Below are 23,621 nucleotides of genomic sequence, written 5' to 3'. Positions count from 1 at the left end.
AATAGCAATAAGAAAATCTATTATAACAGGACAAAAAATCCTAATTAAAAGAGAAAGAAGAAAAAGAAGAAGACAAATATTTAATCGTTATATAAATATTTTGTAATATTTAATCCAAAATATCTCGCAATTTATCGGCACGTACGTACCTATCATACTACACATATTATATCAAAATATCTAAATTACAACCTCGTATACAATAATTTTCTTTTTCTTTTTTCTCTCTCTCTCTTAAAAATCGTAACTCGAATTTTTCGAACTACTACTCGTAATGCAAAATGTGCGCGCGTGAAAAAGAAAAAAAAAGAAAAGAGAATCATCGACTACCGAAGATAAACCCCGGGGAGGATCTTGCAAAAAGATATCTCCTCGGAGAGCCGGTCGTGAATCGAGTAATTGGATCTCGATTCCACGTAACGCTTCCACGAGCTGCTACAGAAAGAGAGGTGCGAGAACACGAGGGGGGTTTGGGGGCTGGGGGAGGGAGAAGGTTGGAGAGAGGGATAGAATGGACGGGGGGGAATCAATGAGGAAAAAACACACAGAAAAAAAAGAGAATAGAAGGGATAGATAAAGGGGGTGGGAAGGGGGCGGGGGTCGAAAGCCGAAAAGAAATTTTTTTGTTGATTTCCTTTTCCTATCTGGACCGCGTAGTAGTAGTAGTAGTTCTCGATAATCGTTATTCGGCACAAGAAAAGATAACTATCGTACCCTTATCAAAAAAAAAGAAAAAAAAAACGTCGGAATCGATTTGAAAATGGAAAAAGTTTAGTTCCCTCGATTATCTCTCGAATAATACGTTAAACGTCGTCGAATTTTTTCCCTAATGCACCCACCCCCACCCCCTTCCAGTCGATAATAGATACTCGAGGTTTCGGTTTTTCTTTGATAAAACTTGTACGTGAGTTTAGCTTGTTTTTCGCAATCGAATACGTGACACATTAGAAACGAGAGAAATCGATCTATCGATGAACCCGAATTTCGAAGACCCTCTTCTTCTTTTTATTGTTATTATTATTACTTTGATTATTTTGTATTTTCTATTGTCTATACGGTATTTATTTGTTTGATAAAAATTGTCTATAAAGTTAGAGACGACGATACGACACAACACGAAGTATCTTTTTTCTTTTTCTTTTTTCTTATTCTTATTTTTTTCTTTTTAATTTTTTTTTTGTCTTCTTTTCTTTACAATCGTACTATACGACAATATTCAACAAGCGGAACAGCCGCTTATTCGACGAGGCAGAACCAATAGCATCGGTGCGCGTGACGAGCCGGAACAGTGTCACGGTGCGTTAACATCGTTTGCCATCTCTCTTCCTCTCTCTTTCTCTCTCTTTCTCTTTCTCTCTTACTCTCTCAGTCACTCTATTCCTCTTGGTCACTTTAAACACGGAAAAGATATATTCGATCATACAAAGTGCACATCGTAGTTTAAAGCAACGATTGACTGCTAGTAAATAGTTAAATGTCGATCGAGACTAATATTTTCCGATATAATAAAAGTGTGTATAATGTAATACAGTGATTGGATGCATCGAATAGAAAAACAAAGGAGAGGGGTGGAAAGAGGGTGAAATAAAAGAGAGTATATATAAGAGATTACGTTGAAAAGTTGGGGTCCGTTAATTTCAAACTTGTTATCCCCTTTCTCTTTCTCTCTTTCTCTTTCTCTTTCTCTTTCTTGCGATAGACAAAGAGAATGGCCGTCGAAGAAAGAAGTTTAGACTCTCCCCTAAAGTTCGAGATACGAGTAAAAGAATAAGAAGAAGAAGAAAAGTAAAAGAAGATAAGTCTCAAAGTAAGAACCAACCGTGAAGAGTAATGAAATGAAACTCTCGCTGGTGTTCGAGTCTTCGGCGGGTGTTTCTTGGGTAAACTGGTGGAGAGGACTCGCGAGAACGAAGAAGAAAAGAATGGAACGGCTCGAGGTGAAATAAGGAAGTAAGAAGGTAACCGGTAACTAGGAAACTTGGAAACTGCCCAGAGTGTCTTTGGATAGACGTCTTGAAAACAGAGAGAGAGAGATAGAAAGAGCTTACATTGCTTGTACGTTAGCTAGTTGAACAGAACACAAAAAAAATAAAATAACACCATTCCGAAATAAATTTCATGTTGACGTTTAAAATACCAACACCCGCGCTCTTTCGATCTAACATAATCTAATCGTAAAGAAAATCGTAAAAAGAAAAAACAAAAAATATACTATCGATTTTATATGAAGTAGAGAAAATCAACGTGTGGAATAAAGTAAAAGAGGAACGAAGTTTAGTTAAGTTATAAAGAAGATAAACGCGAGTTAGGTATACCTGATCCATACTTTGCGATAAACTTTTCTAAAGTTACGAGCCAACGAACCGCCACCAAGTTTACCAACTGACGAGGTTACAAACTTGTCAGAGAGAGAGAGAGAGAGAAAGAGAGAAAGATAGGAAGAAAAATTCGTGACTTCTGGGTAAGAAAAGTTAGCAGGATGTTGTACGTGCTAGAAAAGCACGGTCTGTGCATCACTCCCGCAAACTGATGTTGCAACGTGTAAATAATATATCTAACGTGGTTGTGATTAAAGTAACATCATCGTTCAAGTTACGATCTTCGATCTCATGTATCGATCCCGACGAGAACACATTCGTTGGAGCTTACGGAACCGTGATAATCGAGCGTTATTAAATGCTCAACCGAGCAGCAAATACTGGCTAATTAAACGTTCAACGCACACAGGGTTTACAGTGTTGCTCTGGGGGTCAGATTCTAATCGAAAAACTTGAACAATTTTCGATCCTAGCTTGAAATAAATTTGTTAAACGAATTTCTTAAATGGGTATAAGAAATAAAGAAATGAAGAGAAAGAAAAAGAGAGAGAGAGAGAGAGAGAGAGAGAGAGGTTGTGACCTTGACTCGTACCTTATCTTTACACCACTCACGTCCCGCATGGGGGGGAAATCGTGGGTGTTCGATAAATTGGCCGGGTGGGACGTAGCATTGTTTCGCTCACAGATTGACCGCTTAATCACGTTGCTACGAATGAGAAACAGGAATTCTTACTGGTTGCTGGCTTCTAGGTAGGCCTGTATCTCGTCCTTTTCTTCTTATTATTATTATTCTTATTCTTCTCATTCTGACTTGTCTACCACTCGTCTTTTCGTGTTCGCTATATAATGAAGAGAAACGACACGGTAGGAAAAAGGTGAGTGCTATGCTTGCCTCCCTGTTTGAAAACGAGGATTAATTGTCTTACTTTTCTCTTTTTTAACGTTTACAGCAATATGACTTGATATATAAATGGATTCATTATTTTTAATTTATACATTTTCAACGAATTACGAGAGAAAAGATATGAAAAGTAATGTGTTAAAAAAATAACTCGTAGAAAGAAATAGAGAGAGAGAGAGAGTTGAATTTTTGTAGTAGATAAAATAACATACAGAATGACTTTCTCACGTCGAATAGAAACCGATCGATACTAAGGTTTTTCCTTTCTCTCTTTTTGAAAAAACATACGATCCGTCCACAATATCCTAGAAAATAATAACTTTGCGACACGGGATTCGCGAATGAAGCTTAACGCGTGTGGTCCGGACCTTGGCACGTCGGCAAACAAGCCCTTTTCTCTTTCCTTCTCTCTCTCTCATTCACTTCACGATCGTTTCTGTTCCTACAGGATACTACACTCGTAAGGATCCCTGGAGAGTGCGCGTAGACGAAGAAAAATAAACAAAAATCTGAAGCCCCTATCGAAGTGGGGACCGTTGTTCGAGAAAGCGACTTCTTTTCTTTGTTTATTTTCTCACCTCGACACGTCACTCGTGCGTAGTCTCGGCTTTCTTCATGGAAAAGTCTGTTCGTGGTATGCGTTTTTTATGTAGTAGTAGTAGTAATATTAGTCGAGGTTTAGTCCCCGAATATATTTTTCATTGAGACATTTATTCAACAAAACGTCAGAAAGTAAGAGATGAAAAAGAGAGTTGGTTTGGTATTTTACAAGTGCCACTTATAAAGTCTTAAAGTAACTTGTTCTTTGAACGTTGTATTAACGTTCTTAAACCGTGTAACTTTCCCCGTACTTTTCAATTTATTTATTAAATATTTATATATTTTTTAATATTCTCGACAGGAATCTTTAAAGAAAAATGTAATTAGATTGAAATTATTTACGTTAATCGGATTATCGACGTGTTGAAATATTGTTAAATTACATTATACGAAATGAAAATTAATTTATAAATAAATATAAGAGAGAAATAATAATGATAAAATTTTAATATAATTTTAACTTACTTTTATATTATAAGAGAGTACACGGGTAAATCTTCTTCCAAGCGTAGCTCGTGTTATACTGATGAGAGGAGATATTCTAGTGTCCGTTAGACGATGTTTTGTTTACAATCTCGTGTTCTTGGTATAGAACGAATTTCCTTGAAAAGAGATTACCATAAAACATTCAATCGTTTCTTTATAAATAACAACACAACACACGCGTTCTATTTTTAAAACATATACATATTATCCAATTTTCAAAAGATACATTTACTACTCGAATAGATGTACCGTTTACATTGAAAATACTGATCCACAAGTATATTTTTGAACATTTTTGAAGTTGATAAAATGTACAAAATTTTTATTAATTATCAAATAACCAAATAATATGTGTATTTTTCTATTCTTCTTTCCAAATATTCTCTTACACTACCAACTGTTCGTATATTTATATACAACGGTCATACAATAATACGAACTTTGTTAATTATTTTAACCAGCCCTGAAATTATACCAACGTACGTATTTTGAAACACCAGTGTTATAAATTTACTCGTGTTATATAAGCACACTTCTCGTACGTAGTACTCGTTAAAAGGTAAGAAAAAGGTTGAGAAAGGTAAAAAGAAAAATAAAAAAAGAATATAACACAAAATATATATATATAGAAGTGAGAGAAACGAGTCAAAGGGAATTTATGTCCGATTCGATCGGCCGATTTCAACGATGCGTGTTACCCAGAGGAATCGACTAGTGACCCGGTGATACGACGAGATAGAAGAGAAACTTGCGACGGCCCTGGCGTCGTAGGTGCCGTTTACGGTTTACCGATAAGATCGTGGACCGGCATACCACCAACTATCGGTCATTAATAATCGACGCACCTTCGAAGATCGAATGCGAAATCCAATCGTCTTTAGTCTCTTTTTGTTTATTTCTTTCTCTTTCTCTTTTTCTTTCTGTCTTAATCTTCCTCATCTTCAAATTGTCTTCTCTCGTTTCCCCTTCAACCAAAACCGGTGGTTCGTCACGCTCGAGATCATCGATGCTTCTCGATTAATTGGCAATTAGGTCGCTTCTGAAAAAAAAAAAGAAAAAGACAAAAAATGAAGTCAATTCGAAATCGCAGAATATATAATATGGTTATTATTCTTAAATCAAATGATTAAAATGACGGATAGGGCATGATTTGGATGTGCATTAAATCATATCTTAATATTATAATACCACCCCCCCCCTCCTCCCATAAGTTTTATTTGATCGTACGAGGAGTCTTCTGGTCTAGGGAGATAAACGTTTTTTGCTTACATTTTATTCTCCTATGGGAGAGATTAGTGTCTGGACCCTTTCTCTCTTTCGGTCTGGATATCTGACATATTTTTTTTTCTTTTTAAGAAAGAACAACAGGGCGGTCGTCGGGCCGTTACGAAGGGATGAAAGTGAAAGAGAGTAGTGCATATGTCACGTGCAGTAATTACTTAGCAATTTGAAACTTCGAGTTAAACGATTTACGATGAGACCGATCGAGAATTCATTTTATATAAAGAGATATAAGCGAATTAATTATCTATTTTTGAAATTGAACGCGTTTGGATTGAATGAAACGACAAAACGATTAGTTGATGTTGTGTTCTCTTCCTTTTATCTGTCTTCGTACGATCCACTTTTACAAGAGAGTAAGAGAGAGAGAGAGAGAGAGAGAGAGTTAATGTTAATAAAATAAATCGTAAGATCGTTAACCGGTGTCATGATTTTCATGCACGTATGGAAGATCTCAAAGTCAGAATGACGAAGGTAAAAAATATTGGAAGGATCTTCAAAGAAGCCGATTTCGGTGTTCGCGAACGAATTTCTCTTTCTCTTTTTATTACCGTGTAGAAAAGTAACGGAAAGAAATGGGAGCATGTGTTTCGACATTGGATAACAAGGACAATGGATAGGTATCCCGTTGAAGTAGATACTCTTATCGATTATTCGATACTTCCACTAGGAGTCACCCTTTTTAAAACGTATTACCCAATCGTTCTCTACTCCTCCTTCTTCTTCTTCTTCTTCTTCTCATTCCTTTATTTTTCTCTTCCCGATCCAATTACCGTATTAAATTATAAAGTAACGCGATTCTCGTAAGAATGTTAGAAGATATTCTTACGGTAATTAGAGATAACGATGGAAGATGACGAGTTCATTTTCTTTGTGATCAATCGAAGATCTTTCATTCGATGATAGTGTTACTTGATTACGAAGGTGTCGGAGGGTTTAACGTCAATATATTATGATGAACGTAATGATCGGTGGATCAGGATGGAAGAACAAACGACAACGACCACGAAAAGAAAATAAAGATGATGATGAAGATGAAGATGAAGATGAAGAAGGAAAGGGTCAACTCAACTGTGGCTTGTAGGATATGTAAAGAAGATGCTCGTGTAAAGATGCATGCGTGCATGCGTGCGTGCGTGCATACGACGTGAGGTTCGTTCAGTCTCGGGTCGCGTAGGCGTAGGCGTGTTACGTTTGTGCGTTTGCGCGACCTTCTCATATACACACGTACACGTACACATATGTAAGCACATATACTAGATGGAAACCTCAGGACCACCCGTGTCCGTTCGTATCTCGAAGAGAACTAAGCATGGAGAAAGAAAGAGTGAGATGAACCGATGGTACACACTCCCGTACTGCGGATCTGTTCTTCTGGAAAGCCGACTTTAAGTTCTTTCTTTCTTCCTTGCCTTGCCTTGGCTTGCCTTTTCAAACGTAACACGCTGGAAAGGAAAGCCGATCGATAGTACCGAACCTCGAGAAAGATCTAAAAAAAAAAAAAGACTATTTATTTTGTTATACTATATTTTTTTCGTTTAAAATTTTCCTTTCTGTTCATTTTATTACACGAAATGAATAAGATCGAGATTTATCTTGTTATTATGTACATTTTTATTTTTATCCTATATTCTTTCTTAACATTCATTCAAAAAATGATTGATTTTTTCTCTATTACTTTAAGAATATTGAGAAATACTTTTTCGAGATGTAATTTTCTTTATACGTCGTACGCATTTTCTTTCTCCTTCTCCGTTTCTGTTTCTGTCTCGTGTGTTATTTCATTATGAGTTTCAATTCGAAATGCAGCAACGTGTTTTTGACAGTAGTAGAAACGAATAATGTGCGTCGCGTGAATACGTTATTAAAGATTTCAAACGTGACGTATCGGTAATGAAGGGGGAGGGGACCAAGATCTGCCCTTTCGGAAATAATCCGATCTCTTTACGAACTACACACAACGTGCGTTAAAAAAAGCGAGAGAAAGAGAGAGAGAAAGAAAAGAAAAGAAAAAAAAAAAAAAAACAGAATTTGCTATAGAGATGGGAGGTCGTCCTGCAAGTATCTTTCTCCTCTTGTTGTCCGTCTCTCTTAAAGATGCTAATAAGTACGATCTCCATGACAAATGCCGTAGCTGGTTGCAACCGCATGCATTTGCCGATGTCGTTTCGAGCACGGTGGTCTGTTTGTCTGTCTGTCTGTCTGTCTTTCTCGTGATCGAATTCTCGACAACACGGATAAGTCAGAAACGCCAAGTTTCTCCCATCGATCTTTTTTACTACTACTACTACTACTACTACTACTACTACTACTACTACTATTACTTCCCTGTCTGCTTTATTTTTTCTTTTTATTCGCGTGATCGAGATCGAATGATCTCGAATGATCGATTATAAAATATCGCTGCGAGGGAAAATTCATCTATGATTTTAATTCCATCTTTCCGTTCCATCCTTTTTATTTTATCCTCTTATTATATTATTACAAAAATTATTCTCTCTCTCTCTCTCCCTCTCTCTCTCTCTCTCTCTCTCTCTCTCTCTCTCTCTCTCTCTCTCGAAGAGAGATATCTATACTAGAGTAGAGATATACTCTATAAAAAGCATTTGATAAACTTATATTTTATTTTCAAGCGATCATTTTTTTTCTCCAACGATGCAATACACTGAAATGGATTATGTATATTGCACCCTTCCACCTTCCCCCTTCTCTTCCATCCATCCCCCCCGTCTATATTTATTTATCTCGCGAATAGATCGCAAAATATATATTCATTTCAACCACATTCTTCCTTAGCTATTCCATCATCCGTAATATTTCTTTTTTCCCACCACCACCCCTTCTCCCTCCCTCCCTCCCTCCACCCCTGTTTCTTTCTTCCCTCGTAATTCTCGCTAGAAGATAAACTCTCGGATAGATCACGAAGAAAAATAGATAAAGGTGTTTTCAAATAGTCGGGCAAAAGCGTTTTATCTTTTTTTTTTTTTTTTTTTTTTTTTTTACGATTGGATACCGCATCGAATTCGATATTTCCCCAATCTCTTTTTTTTTTTTCCACGCAACCTTGCTCCTCGTCCCTCATTGCACTCCGCCATCCTCCCCTTTCTTTTTTCTTTTTCTTTTTTTATTTCCACTTTTTCACCGAATTTCAAAATCTGTCCAACGGAATGCCGTGTAGATAGAGAAAGAGAAAAAAAAGAGAGAAAGAGGAAGAGAGAAAAGTTATAGGAGGAACTTTACTTTTTTGTTCAAGTACAAAACCGAGTAGTATTGGTCCCATGTGTTGTAGTAGGAATCTATGGCACGTATATTCTCGCTGAACGACGACGTAGGTGCCTTCGGGCGTTAAAGGACGTTAAGGGAATTCCATGGTATGAGAGAGAGAGAGAGAGAGAGAGAGAGAGAGAGAGAGAGAGAGAAAGAGGTGTGGAATCGACCAGAAACGTTTTGGTTCGAGGTGCGAACGCACCCTAGGAAGTCCATTGTACCCTATTCACCCCCCTCCCACCCTACCCCACTCCACTCTCGCTCACGCCCCCACCATTCCCTATCCCTATCCCTCCCTCTCTTCCACCTTAACCTCCAGCTACACCTACACCTCCACCTCCAACTCAATCTCCACCTCTTTCTCATCCCATCGTTCTATGGTTCTTTCGTTCACCCTTCGGAAAAAGCATCGACCGACCCATTGCCACCCATGCCGGTGTCCACCGAACGATATAATACGCTCCTATAATTCCCACGTGTGTTTTGAAATAAATAGAAAATAGAGAAAACGAGCGGTATCTCTGTTAGTATCCATATAAACTAACCACACATGGTCATAACACACACACACACACATTTGAAAAATTCACCGACAATCCTTGTCCTATTGGTTACGATCGGATTCTGGATTCTCTGAATTAATATTATTCCATTGTACGATTCATATGGAAGAAAAACAAAAAGAAAATCTTATGGAAATGTCGAGACCAGTTTGTGCTTGTATTAATTTTTACGTGTCTTTGAGAGAAAGAGAGAGATAGAAAATAGAGAAAATAAGTTTGGAAAAAGTGGACCTATGGAACACATGGTTGCAACGTGTTCCAATTCACCAACAACCGTATCCTTGATTTTTAATGGATTTTTCTTTTTTGTTATTCCATTGTTTCGTATTTCTGGAAGACATAGAGAAAGAGATAAATTGGAGAAGGGTTTTTTTATTTTTGTTTAGAATTTTAAGAAAAATTTATGATTTTATGATTTTCAGGTATGTTTGGGCGAAATAGAAAATGATTTATGTTAATAACTATACCATTTTGTTATAACTTGTTGAAATTTACCAGCATCCTTATCCTCGTGTGCTTACGATGAATCTTTAGTTGATTTTCCATTGTATGATATATGTGGAAGAGAAAACAAAAAAAGAAGAGAAAGAAAGAGACAGGGAGAGAAAGAAGGGTATTTTGAAAATTCACCAGCATCCCTATCCTCTCTTGTGCTTACGATAAATCTCGAGTAGATATTCCATTGTATAATAAGATGTATGTTAAAGAGAAATATAGAAGAAGAATAATGTTTATGGATGTCAAAAAAAAAGAAAAAGAAAGTAAAAAGTCCGAGGATGATAGTTACAATTTCGGATTAGTATAGAAAAACAAGCACATCCCTCGAAAAAATATGACACGAGTGTGTTGAATGTTTGGATACGTTTCCATTGTCCAATCCTTTTAAGTATATATATATGCTCGTACGAATACCACCCGTTCGTATAATTTAAATTCGAATGGGTCTTGTATTTTTATCGTCTTCGTCGTGTAGAAGTATCATCGTGGAATGACTTTTATCATATTATTTTCATTCTTTGTCAATAAAAAAAAAAAAAAAAATAAAGATTTTCCACAAGTAGGATCATTATTTTCTTAACGTTCTCTGATCATTCTCGTACCAGTTAAGAGAGTTTCATCGATTATTAAAGTATTCACTAAGGAAAAATTCTATGATTAGAACGGGGGAAGAATTTACTCTTAAGCGTATTTCGAAGAACTTGATTCAGTCTGTTATCTGAGGACAGAATGATAACAATAATACGCAAGAAAAGCACGTCGATGGTGGAATATTATATCTAATTTACGAGCGAGATTCAAGTTGAGTGTTTCCGCGATATCAGCGAAAGACGAAGTAATGTGTAATATAAAGTGTTCTTTTTTTTTTTTTATATAAAACGGCATCGAGAATAAGAAAGATTGGGCGGGTGGGGGGGGCGTGCAAAGGGTGGAGGGGGACAGCAGAAATAAACTGTGGGTGGAAAATGTGGGTAGGAGAGAAGTGGTGAGGAGAGAGTGACACGGATCCTAGCAAAGATATCCCTCCGATCCGTGGAAAATAAATCGTTTGAAATCCCGAGAATAAGATTCCAGCACGCACGAGGCGTTACTACTACCACGTTCTTATATCGGTGCCGATAAATTGGAATTAATTAGCGAAAATAAACGAGCTCCTTGATTCTCGTCCGCGTGAAACGGACGCTGATCGTGAATGCTAATGAAACGATAAACGGAACCGTGCGTTCGTCCGTGGAGGCGGAGAATAAGAAGAATAAGAAGAATAATAAGAATAAGAAGAAGAAGAAGAAGAAGAAGTAGGTGGAAGTGGAAAAGGCAAACGAGAAAAGTTAAAGGTCCGTTTCCAATGTTATGCGAGTTCGTCGGACGTTTAAAAGCTCGCCTATAAATCATTCGACGATTAATCTTAATCAGAGTCGATATTAACCACGCGTAACACGATGAGTTACGATCGGCAAACATGCTAAATTGAATTATATCTATCATCTGCGTGACCGACACCGGGGTAACTAATATGAAAAACGAACAAATAATTATTGAACGAGTAATACTACTAATCCACGTTCTATGATTTCTCTAACACGTTTTCTATCTGTATATATATATATATTTAGTTATTAAATTAATTATTAATCTATTAATTATTTTCCCCCAACACAATATAATATTTTATCGTTTAACTGTGTGTGCGATAAGCGATAGGTTTCTTTTTTATTTTCCCACGCGACAAGAAAGATGAAATATGATCGTTTAAGAGTGAGAGAGAGAGAGAGAGAGAGAGAGAGCGCACTCACTTTGTCTCGAAAAAAAAAAATAAATTCGTCTCATTAAGGAAGGTGGCCGATTTTCGATCGAACGAACCGCTGTGCGTTTCGACATGTTTCTTCATAAATCTGTCCGAATCGTTCTACCGTCTTTCCCCCTTTTACGTTTCTTCGATGCTCCCCCAGCATCCATTTCTTTACTTCGAAGGCACGCGGTTGTTACAAAAGAATGAGAAAGAGAGAGATAGATAGAGGGAGAAACGGGGGTTTTAGTCGTATTTGTATTCGACCGTGGAATATTTTCTTTTAATCCTCCGCCTACCTGCTGCTTTTGCCCCTTCCTTCACTGATCTTATTTCCTAAACTCTGGATGACACATGGATTGAAAACGAAGATTCGCTTATATTCGTACGTTTTATAAATCCAATGGTTAATAATATATATACCCGCATGGATGATTTCTTTTCTTTTTTTTTTTTTCCCCTTTTTTCTTTTTTCTTCTTCTTCTTCTTCTTCTTCTTAAATCAGATACAATATACGTATAATATATAAAAATATTTGTAGCTTATAGGCATTATTGTATCGGATTATTCAGCACTGACGTTTTTATGCCTTGGGCCTTCTCGAAGGCGAGAACTGGACCGGTGTATAATAATTTCGGGTTCGATTACCACTCGTATATCGATAGGCGGTTATTTAAAGCTGACTCTCGGTTGCACCTTCGGTTCTCGGAATTAAACGGAGTCTACTATCCGTATGTGTGTCTGTATGTATGCGTGGTACGCGTTAAAGCTTCCAAAAATAAAATTACATAAGGTGCTTGTACATGATGCTCGTGAAAAAAGAAAAAGAAAAAGAGATTCTTGGTTTTAATTAATTGAATTCGGCAATACCGATCTAATCGAGTATCGTAAGAAATGAATATTTCGTTGTCTTCCTCGTGGAGGAGACACGGCCATGGGGGTGGAGTGAGGTGGGGAGGGGGTTTAGGTATATATATACGTATCGATATTTTCTCGAATCTTTTGACTTCGTCGAGGGTGGCACCCAAACAAGCCGATTAAAAAACGAGCCGTGAAATGCGCGCGAAGAGAGGTCATCGAAAAAAAGAGGACGATTAATCACCGTCTCGAGCTTCAAAGCGAGGAAGGATCGAGAAACTCGTCTTTCGACTCGAGGGAAGGAAGAAAGAAAGAAAGAAATAAAGAAAAGAAATAAAAGGAGAAATGAAAGAAGGGGAAAGGTAGACGGGATCGTCGAATAATCTAACTCTCTGTTTCTTTTCTTACAATTTTTTTCAACTCCGGTTAAAATATATATATCTATCTATGCTTTAATAGAGAGAGAGAGAGAAAGAAAAAAAAAAAAGGAAAAAGACATAAAACGAGGTGGTAGTGGTGGTGGGGTGTGAAGGGGAGGAATCATATATTTATTATAAAACGAAACGCGAAGTTAAATTTACGTTGAATTTTTAGATAAGAGAAGAGAGAGAGAATGAGAGAGAATGAGAGAGATTTGGCGGTTTTAAATGAAAAATATTATTTCTGCGAGAAAGACGCCCTGAGAGAATATCTGACTCTTTGCGTTATACTGGTTGAGGAAATAAATAAAATGAAAAGAGGAATCTCTTTCCCGAGGAAATGAAAACTGAGTTTGATCGTACGTTATTGCCCAATACGAAAAAAGGAAGGCGAGATATAGGTACACACACATATATACATATATATATACATACGTATAACCTACCAGTTTGATACTCGGCAGAAACCCGGTTTCCTTAAATTCACGCGACGTCGGAGCTCCTTATTTGCTTTCTCGGGGCCGAGATTTCTCCGAAGTGAAGCGAAACGAAACGAAACGAAGCAACAGCAACAGCAACAGCAACATTGCTGCCGACACCACCAGGGAGACCAATGCTACAGGGAAGGACGGGATTCTTTTTCTCTCTGTACGCGTGGTTTTGAGGTAAGCCAGGCCAGATCCATAGCTCGTACGGATTTAAAGGCAGCTGCCGGGTGAGATGACGCTACGAGATTCGAGATCGTAAAACCGTAAAGCACTGGTGGTGATGGTGATGATGGTGATGGTGATGGTTGCGGTCGCGGTGGTGTTCTTGTCGTGTTTTTACTGATCCGCCAGAGGCCGAGAAGATGACTAATGATCGTATACAAGCAAACCCAATCTCTTCAATTAAATTTTGTTCTCTTTGATAAAGTCTCTCTCTTTCTCTTTTTCTCTACGAAGATATTGCGTGCATCGAATTCGATCATCATTCGATTATTTCTCTTTCATTCTATTTGCAGATATACCAAACTTTCCTTTCAATAAATAGGGGTATCGTAGGGAATTTGGACATTCAAAAGAACTAGAACTTCGTTTTGATTAATTAGACTTATTCAGCAACTTTATCTCTTTTTTATTTAAGCAGACATATATTTTTGTAATATTCAAAACACTATACATCTAAACTTCGTTATCTCTTGATCCGTTATATTTGAACACTCAACAAAAAAATTCCCTACGAGATACCTATTCATTAATAATTTTATTTTTGGGGACGAGAGAAACAACTAATTTCCTTTCAATCTTCGTTTTCGATTAGAAACCTAGATAGGAATGATCATATCAGATCTGGTAACAAAACTTTTTACGGGACACAAATAGAAGATACTTACGGATAAAAATATGTTGTTATACGTAATATCGATTTTAACTTCATTTACGGGAAATTAATTTCAATTTTTTGTCGATGTATGTCCAACAGCTTGGCAAGAGGATAGAACAATTTTCAACGATACCTGGTACGACGTTAGATATAATACCCTCTTCTCTCCGTAAACCGATGGCCCGTTATGTCATGGCCACGTTTTTCCCTCGAGGGCGAAACTAGATTAGCGTTTCTGGCATGACAGGGGCGATTCTTACTCGCCTTCCAAATGCTCTTTGTAGTCGACACGTGTGCGCACTCCACGAAACATTCACACACATACACATAAATTCGCAAAGTACCTCCTATTTTCCTACACTTTATCCCTTTTTATTATCATTCTCTTATATTTCCAACGTCGGCCGCGTTTCCGTTCGCCATTTCCATCCCTTCTGTTTATCCACATAAAATTTTCCCGATAACTCGACGAATTTCAATTAGGAACAAACGAGAATCACCAATCCACCCCTATTTATAAGATTCATTGATGTTTATGTGTGAATTTATATATTATTCTTAATTTAGATTTCACAATTGTAAATATTTAATTCTTATGAAATAAAATGCATTTTGTTTTATTCAATGATGATCGCGAAAAAATAATAATAAGGATAATTCAAAGGGTCGTATACAGATCTAACTCATCTCGTAGGTCGCGTTTTCCTCTCTCTTCGAGAGATTCATATAATACTTTTTTTTTTTCTTTCTTTTTTTCTTTTTCTACTCCTCTCTTTCTATCTCTCTCTTTTCAACGCAGATGTATTATCTGCTTGCATAAGAACAGACCGAGTAATGCGTAGGCGTTAAAACGAACAGAGGCGTCGAATCGTCGTGGAAGGAATTACGATATCCCGTTTTTTTTCTCTCTCTCTTTTTTCTTTCTTTCTTTCGTTCATTCGTTCATCCGTTCATTCTTTCTTTCTTTCTTTCTTTCTTCTTGAGCCCACACACTTCAACACGGGGACGGGGACGGACAGACGGACGTACGCACGCGTGGAACTCGAGACGAACGATAATCGCGATAGGTGCAATGAGAGAATAAGGGAAAAGGGACTCCGGAAGCGTGGACTCGATCTTATCAAACAAGACGGATGCTGCGAGCTTTTTGATTCGTTCGTTTCTTTTTTTCTTTTTTTTTTATTCTTTCTCTTTTACTTTTTCTTTTTCTTTTATTCTCAACAGGATATCGGAAAATTAAAAGGGCGTCGAAAAGGGAAGGGTGGAGCTAGAATATATATGGATAAGAGTTTAATCAGATGGAAAAGAGTGATGAGAGGGAAAGGGGAAATAAAATGAACAATTTTCTTTTTTTTTTTTCATTTGGAAAACGTCAATAATTTTTGATATAATAAGCAGTTGCGTGATCTAACCGAACGAATTAGAATTTATTTTACGTTAGAAAGACTCGTTTATTTTGTCGATTATATTTCTTTTTAATATAAATATAAGTAAATTATATTATATATATATATTTGTGATTTAGGGTAAAAGTTTCTTTGTACTTTAATATTAAAGGAAAACAAGTTTTCTTTTTTTTCGTATCTCGTATAATTCCCAACCTTTTTCCGAATGGTTTAAAAACTGTTTAAATTTTAAAATGCATCGAATTTCTTCTTCGTTCCAGTTCACATTTCGAAGACTCCATGATATGTTACCTTTAAAATATACCTTCAGATTTGATTAACGTTAACAAAATGATACAATTTTAAAGTAATATATCGGAACAATAAGAAGAAACTTTTTCTATTCTCCTTGATTCGATATATTTATTATACATATATCTTTTTCAATTTTATTTTTATCTCTTTTCCTCCTCTCCCACATCCACCCTTTCCTATTATTCTCCTATCGGCTATAAAAAGAGAAAGAAAAGGAAAAGAAAAGAGATATCATTCTCGCGCGGAGAAAATGAAAGACCCGAAGAAATAAGAGAATTCGAATAATGGCCGAGTTGCATTGTAATAAACCGAACGCATAAAGATGCTAAACACGTGGAATGCAGAAAGAAGTTACGACATTAGATACGCCTACGTTTATATATATATATATATTCGCTTAGAGAAGAATATTCTTCATTTTATTTTTCTTCCAATAACGTAGTTTAAAACCTAGAAAGGATGTTGTTGTGTTGTTCGACGATATCTCGTTTATTTCATTCCGAAATTCAATGAAATTTTCATAATATCATCTTGTATCAAAAGATGAAAATAAGAAAAAGAAAAAGAGAAATAAAGAGAGAGAGAGAGAGATAGAATCAAATAGAAATTTAGATTCGCGAACTCTTTATAACTACCGCGTTTCATTCGAGCGTGAACGAAAAGGAAATGCCATAGAGAAGAAATAGAGCCTGCAGTGTAAAATGTAACTATAGTAAAGAATGAGTAGTTAGGTTCGTCCTCGATGAAGCCGCACCTTCCTCGTGTCGAGACGAGACGAGACGAGACGATTCTTTACTTCTACCGCATCTAAAGACCGGAACGCACGATTCATTAACTCCGACGGCTCCTTTCCTTAAAGATTTATATCTTATCTTCGACTTATCTCGGTTATAGATAAGTAGATATTTTTTTTCTGTTCTTTTTTTTTTTTTTTTTTTTTTTCATCACTTTCATAATATACAGTCGGTCAGTACTATATAGGAATATTTAATATAAGAACACACAATTAATATATTAAATATACAATTAATTAAATATTATAATTATATTAATTTTCTATATATATATACATATATATGAAAAATGTTTGTACTATACTGGGATGGATTGACAAGTAACGAGTTTTTCTTCTTTAAAAGATAAAATTCAAACGTTACTATGTTAATTAGAAAATTTGTCAAAGTAGTAGTATAAATAACGAATATCATTGTATTTTTATATATATTCCTCTCTCTTATTACATATTATATGTGGCCATAATTATGAAAGTGGTCTAAGGCATATATCTCTTGTTTCAAGCTATTTAAAGGATTACATTTGAACATTATATGAATTCTATATAATATTGAAATAACAAACATTATCTAACGGTTCATTTTTGACAATATCGTGAAAATTACATTGAATTAATTTAGTTTAAAATAATGTGGTATGAAATAACTAATAAATTCATTTTTTTTTAATGTTGACTTAGACCAATTTCATAATTATCGGCACATATGTTATTAAACGAACAATTTACTTAACCCATACAATTAATATCACAATAAATGTTTATTCTAATTATAAAACGTGCGATCAATCCTATTTACGATTCTTCGTTAAACTTCATTTACAAGACGTTTTGATAATATTTATAGTTAACAATAATTTCTAATGAAAGACGATCGTTAAAACAAGTTTTAAGAAATTGTGTTGTCGTAGGAAGAAAATCGAGCCGAATTTAACGATTCGTCAGGGTTGCAGCAGCCGTATCGAAAGGCGTACGTCGAATCGAATGAAAGAGAACACACACTCTCTCTCTCTCTCTCTCTCTCTCTCTCTCTTTCTCTCTCGATGGATGATGATGATCGGGCGAAAATAAGCTGCAATTTTCTAGACGGCCGCTCTCGTAATTTGAGCATCGTTTCACCCTGTGTGCCCGCGTATATTATTTTATATATACCGTACACCCCACGTTATCGATGTCTATCTCTCTCTCTTTCTCTCTCTCTCATCTGTCTATCTATCCGTCTATCTCTATCCATCTCCCCCATCTTTGTACATACGTGTATACACGTACGAGAGAAAGAGGAGGACCGATCGGGGAAATTGTGGGGAGATTAAGCCTGTTATTCGTTGGACAACAATGGGTCGATTCGCAGTTCAGTAAGGGCGAAAGGGAACGAGAGTAAGAGAGAGAGAGAGAGAAAAAGAATGAAAGAAAGAGAGAGAGAGAGAGAGAGAAAAAAGTTGCAGATGGATGGCAGGTAATACTGCTGGCTTTTTCCTGGCTCTAACGTCACGTCGAATCTTACAACCTTTTATTGAACGTCAAAAATTATTATATACGAGTATTAGAAAGATTTTGGGGTTCTCGGATTTAGGGTCCTTTATTGGATAATACTGTTCAAATCTTAACGTTTAATATTGTTTCTTATCTATTCGATTATTTAAAATATGATGTATCTTTTATTATGATAAATATCGATAGTAGGAATCGTAAGGGAAGAATCTAGAGAGAGGTATTGATTAAAGTACTTTGTGTGGATTTGATTTTTGCAGTTCGATTAGGGTAAAAGAGAACGAGTGAGTAGGTTTTGTTCTTTTATTATGTGGAAAGGAAAATACGTATATAATTGAGATTTACAATATATATATCTTAGAAATAAACATAATAACTATTACGTTAGGTTGAACATTTTCTTATAATTGGATATTCAAAAGTATAATACATTATAATGCAATGATAAAGTAATTTACTACTACAATCTTCACATATTTTTTTTAAAATACACACACACACTTATATATATTTAATATTTTTGTATTTATTTATTTATTTATACTTCGTCCCTTTCGGGTTTGGAGGGCTTCCGATACAACTTTTCTTTTTACAAATATTCAACAACAACTCTTATATATTCTATCTCAATATATTTAAACTTTAGAACAAAACTAAAACTAAAACTAATTTTTCTAACTAACTAACAACATAACAAACACTTCTTATATATTTAATATATTTAATACTAATTAATATTTAGTATATATATATATATTTAAATAAAAAACCGTGTGAAATATTTTTCAGGTATAAAGTAAATGATATTATTCGGTTCGAAATGTTTCGATGCAAATGCGTTAGGTAAAATCGTTTGGTAAAATATGTATTATTCCTTATTATAATATCGATAGCAGGAATCATAAAGAAAGAATCGAGAATGAGAAAAGGGGGAGAATGTTAAAGAGATAGAGACAATAGATTGGAAGTTTTCGACTCACTTTGGCGTTTCGGCACTGATATATATCTCAAGGAAAGAAAGGCTATTGAGAAGCGACTCCTCATCCGTCACCCTGGCCCTATCTCGAGCATCGTAATCCTAACAAGTTATGCGAAGAGAGAGGCGTTATGAAAAATAAAAAGAATCAAATAAAAAAGGTGGAAAAAAAAAAGAAGAAGAAGAAGTCAAAAAAAGGACGCGTAGCTCTTAGGAGAGCGATAAAGTGACGACCCTTATATTATATAGGGTTAAGACGAAATTTCTCAATCCATAGATATAAAGAAAAAAAAAAGGGTCCACCTACCGAGTAGAGTAGAAATTTACGATAGCGATTAGGCTAACTCCGCTTCTTCCTTTTTGTTTTTGTTTCTTTTTTTTTCAAATATTTTCCATTTTAATTACGTTCTCTCTCTTTCTACCACGAATTGATTTACACACTCTCTCTAACTTTCCCCCTCCCCCCTCTCCCCACTTTCTCTTTCCGTTTATTAAAGTTACAGATAAGAAATATATTTTCCAGATATTCTCTTTCTCGATGATTATCTTTATCGGTTAAACGGACTTAATTTATTGGACAATAATAATGATAATAATAATAATAATAATAATTTTGAAAGCCAAGTTAAGGGCTTATTTTCAACGTTAATAGGAACAAGAAAAAAAAGAGGGAAAATAGAAAAAGGGAGAAAAATAAAGAAGAAAGCGTAAGAACGAATTCGAGAGATGTTCTTCTCTCTCTCTCTCTCTTTCTCTCTCTTCTATCCTTGATTGTTAGTTGGGTACGAGCATAAGAGCAACTTGGAAAGTAAAGAGAAAGAGAAAGAGAGAGAGAGAGATGAGAGTATGCTTTTTATCCTGCTACCATCTCACTCTCGGTCGAATTAAATTGCCGCACGGGCCGAAAACTCCGGTCTCCGGTAAAAAATTCAGGACACCGGACGACTAATGGCACGGCGAGGACAATTTTCAAATGATTCTACGCTTTTCTCTCTCTTTCTCTCGGACTTTATTCGCCCAAACCCTTTTTTCCCTTTTTTTTTCCCACCCCATCACGCGTACACACACACACACAGAGACACACACACACTTTTTCCAGTACAACCCAACGTTCGCCAACGCTAAAAGCTAATGCCCGTCGTAGTTGTCGTCGTCGTTGGTTGCTCGGAGCTTTTGCGTTCGCGTGTCTTTTATACCTTTCCCTTTTACCCCTCCCCTCTCCTTCACAGGGCTCTTCGTTTCATTTTCCACGTTTATTTCTCCACCGGAGAAACGATTTCCCTTTAGCTTGCGGCGAATCTTACGAAAATACATAAAGCTTTCGGATATAAATGTGTGTGTGTGTATAGCCTTCAGCGAGAGAAAAAGAAAGATATTTTTTCCAACTTTTCTCAATAAAAATTCGAATCAAATCAATTTAAATCGAAACCTATATACTATTTATAAATTATAGAAAAGTTTCTATACACAACCGATCAAAAGTTTTTCAATCTCTTTATATACTTTCAAACAATTAGATTAATTTATTCGACAAAAAAAAAGCAAAAAATTGATTAACTCTACGTTTTATATTTTGCATAATATTAATTATTATAAAAACAAATATATATTTTTTCTTTATATATTATTGTATAGAAAAAGAAAAAGGTGCCTCTTTACATTTTAATAACAATCGAAAATATTTCTAAATAATCAGATTAGAATATCGACGGAAATCACAATTCGAACAAATAAAAAACTTTTGAGCGTTAGTGTATATATACGTAATAATATATTTTCTGATCTGGTCTGATCTTGTCTGGTCTCTCGAAGATATCATCCTCCTCTTTGGGTTGACGACAGGGAGAGTAACGTTTTAGCGATTCAAGAGGTTAACGAGAGCCTTCTCGCTTTTGCAACGAGTTTATCTTTCCCGTGTTCGTGTACCCGTTGCCGCGTTCCCAGCAATTCGGGTAGCCTTCTTCTCCTCATCCTCCTCCTCCTCCTCGTCGTCATCGTGCTGGATCTTAATGTGCATCGAGAGGGAAAGCAACGAAGACTTACGCATTCCCCGACGCGAGGATCTGTTTGTGAGGCCATTAGGGATCAAGCTGGATCGTAAATTCATTGATATATTTACTGTGTAAACTTGGCCAACGTAAGTACACTTCATATTCCCAATCCCTTCTTCTTCTTCTTCTTACTTCATCTTTTCATTCTTCATTTGGACTTCTTTTCTTATTTCCAATCGCACTCGTAACAATTCTTTTCTAACATACTTAAACGATCCAATCATTTAACAAACCGATAACCATAATTTACGCGATCAAGCCTTCAATTATATTTTTTCTTCTCTTTAACAATTCACTCTCTCTCTCTCTCTCTCTCTCTCATGCAGCTTGTTGGTTTGTTGCTGCTGTTTCGACCAAATTTTCTCCGCTTGCGTAACTTGTGTGACGAATCAAAAAGAGAGATAGAGAGAGTGAGAAAGAAAAAAAGAAAAAAAAGAGAATGATTGATGGGACAAATGGGGAATACGCAAAGAGTGAGAAAATTAATGCGAAAGCACGAAACGCGGCCACGAGATATGGCCGATCAGCACGAGTCCAGAAGCCGCGTTGCGTATCGCGTTTGCTCTGTAAATTTGCACGCTAAAGTAAACGATGACAACGACCCAAGACCAAGACCAAGAGCAAGAGTTTATGTCATTCCTACGCTATATCTCCTTTTTCTTCTTTCCATGTAATATACGTGTATTGTATAGATATACGTTCACGGTTCGTCCGGTCGAGTTTACTTCGCAAATCGTCGAGTGATCTAACACGTTTTACGCAAAACTCCATTCGTGAATCGCAACTAAATTTCCTTCTTTAAAGAACTTTTTACAGTTATACGGGAACAGTTGCATTCGAATTTCCTTGAAATTTTCTAAAATAATTCACGTTAATAATGGAGGGGGAGAAACAAACTCGTAAATATATTCGATACTTTTCTCGTTTCGAGATTTTAGTTTTTAATATGATAATAAAGAATAGAAAAATGAGATATGGATATATTGTGAAATAATATAAAACAGAAGAAAATAAGATGGGAAAGGAAGCAGGTAGTAACGAAGGGCCCTTTCGACTAGACACAGACCAGACGATCACCATCTTTCTCTCTCTCTCGTATACGCGAGGATTGATTTATTCCGGACGATTATGCGTTACGAGAGTTAACAGAACGAGATAATAATCGGTTTCGAAATGAGAGAGAAAGAGAGGAGATAGAGAATGAGAGAATATTGACTCGGCGACAGATTTGTCGCTGCTACCGGACGTTGGAAACGATTATCCGTCTAGATAAGCAACGAGAGAGCTTTCCGAGCTTTCGAATTAACTATAATATATTTATTATATTCCCCCCCCCCATTTCTTATACGATCGATCTTCTTTTCTTTTTCACAAACACATATTGATATATTATATATATTTCATATATAGAATATTGAAATAACGTTTTACAATTTAACATTAAACGTATGGAAACGCGCTTGCATAAATCTATATAGCAAAATAATAATAATATATCATTTATATTCGATAATCAAAATCAAACGATCTATATAAGAAATTTTATCGAAAAAAAAAAAAAAACCATTTGTACAATCAATAATAATCGGTTACGATATGTTTCGCGTTAATTTTCAATATCGTTAAATGAATAATCACAAAATTTGGTATTAACAAATCGGAGATTGTAAAAGAAAGTTTGTTTTTTTTTTTTTTTGTTGAAAAGATTACGAAAACGTTTCACGGATAAAAAGGAAACGTTTGACTTGATATCTCAGCTATCGTGCGACGAAAATAAGTAACACAACGATACCCTGGTCACGTAATCGGCCGCGCCTCGCTCAACTCGATCGTCCTCGTCCTTATAACACTACTATCTCTCGGTTTTTCGAGGCCGGCGACTACTATCATCGAGGGAGATCCTCGACGAAGCTTGGGAAAAAAGAAGAAAAAAAAAAAAGAAAAAGGGTAGAAAAGAAACGCGAAGTCGTGGAAGAGAGGGTCCAAATTTCCCGGATTTTCCCGACTGAAGGAGGTCCCTTGTAAGTACACCCCGGGGACAAATCTGCACTCTCGTCGAAACGTTTTCCACACCATGCTCTTGCTCCTTCCACCTTACTTTTTCTTTCTTTTCTTTTTCTCTTTTACTCTAGCCACAGTTTCGTTAATTTTCCAACCGTACTCCAAACCACAAGAGGGAATAACCGTACCGTTATGATTCTACTACCGTCCTATCTTTTCTAAAAGGGATAACAAAAAAGAAAAAAAAAAAAAAAAAAAAAAAAAAAA

The 23,621-nt window shown here is 36.0% G+C and overlaps 1 protein-coding gene and 1 long non-coding RNA gene across 2 annotated transcripts in view; one reads left to right on the top strand and one right to left on the bottom strand.

Annotated features, from left to right (window-relative positions):
- LOC106790908 (netrin-1-like) overlaps positions 1-23,621 on the top strand; it is a 133,194-nt gene that overhangs the window by 18,329 nt on the left and 91,244 nt on the right. The window lies entirely within an intron of this gene.
- LOC106790909 overlaps positions 1-23,621 on the bottom strand; it is a 104,903-nt gene that overhangs the window by 9,440 nt on the left and 71,842 nt on the right. The window contains exons 2-3 of the long non-coding RNA XR_001382134.1: positions 5,151-5,344; positions 4,285-4,421 (exon numbers count right to left, since the gene is read on the bottom strand). This is a non-coding gene — a long non-coding RNA (uncharacterized LOC106790909). The remainder of the gene's footprint in view (positions 1-4,284; positions 4,422-5,150; positions 5,345-23,621) is intronic.

The sequence above is a fragment of the Polistes canadensis genome, unplaced genomic scaffold (assembly GCF_001313835.1).
Source record: "Polistes canadensis isolate GaletaPanama2010 unplaced genomic scaffold, ASM131383v1 scaffold_268, whole genome shotgun sequence".
Classification (NCBI taxonomy): domain Eukaryota; kingdom Metazoa; phylum Arthropoda; class Insecta; order Hymenoptera; family Vespidae; genus Polistes; species Polistes canadensis.
This window is presented reverse-complemented; position numbering and strand designations above follow the sequence as displayed.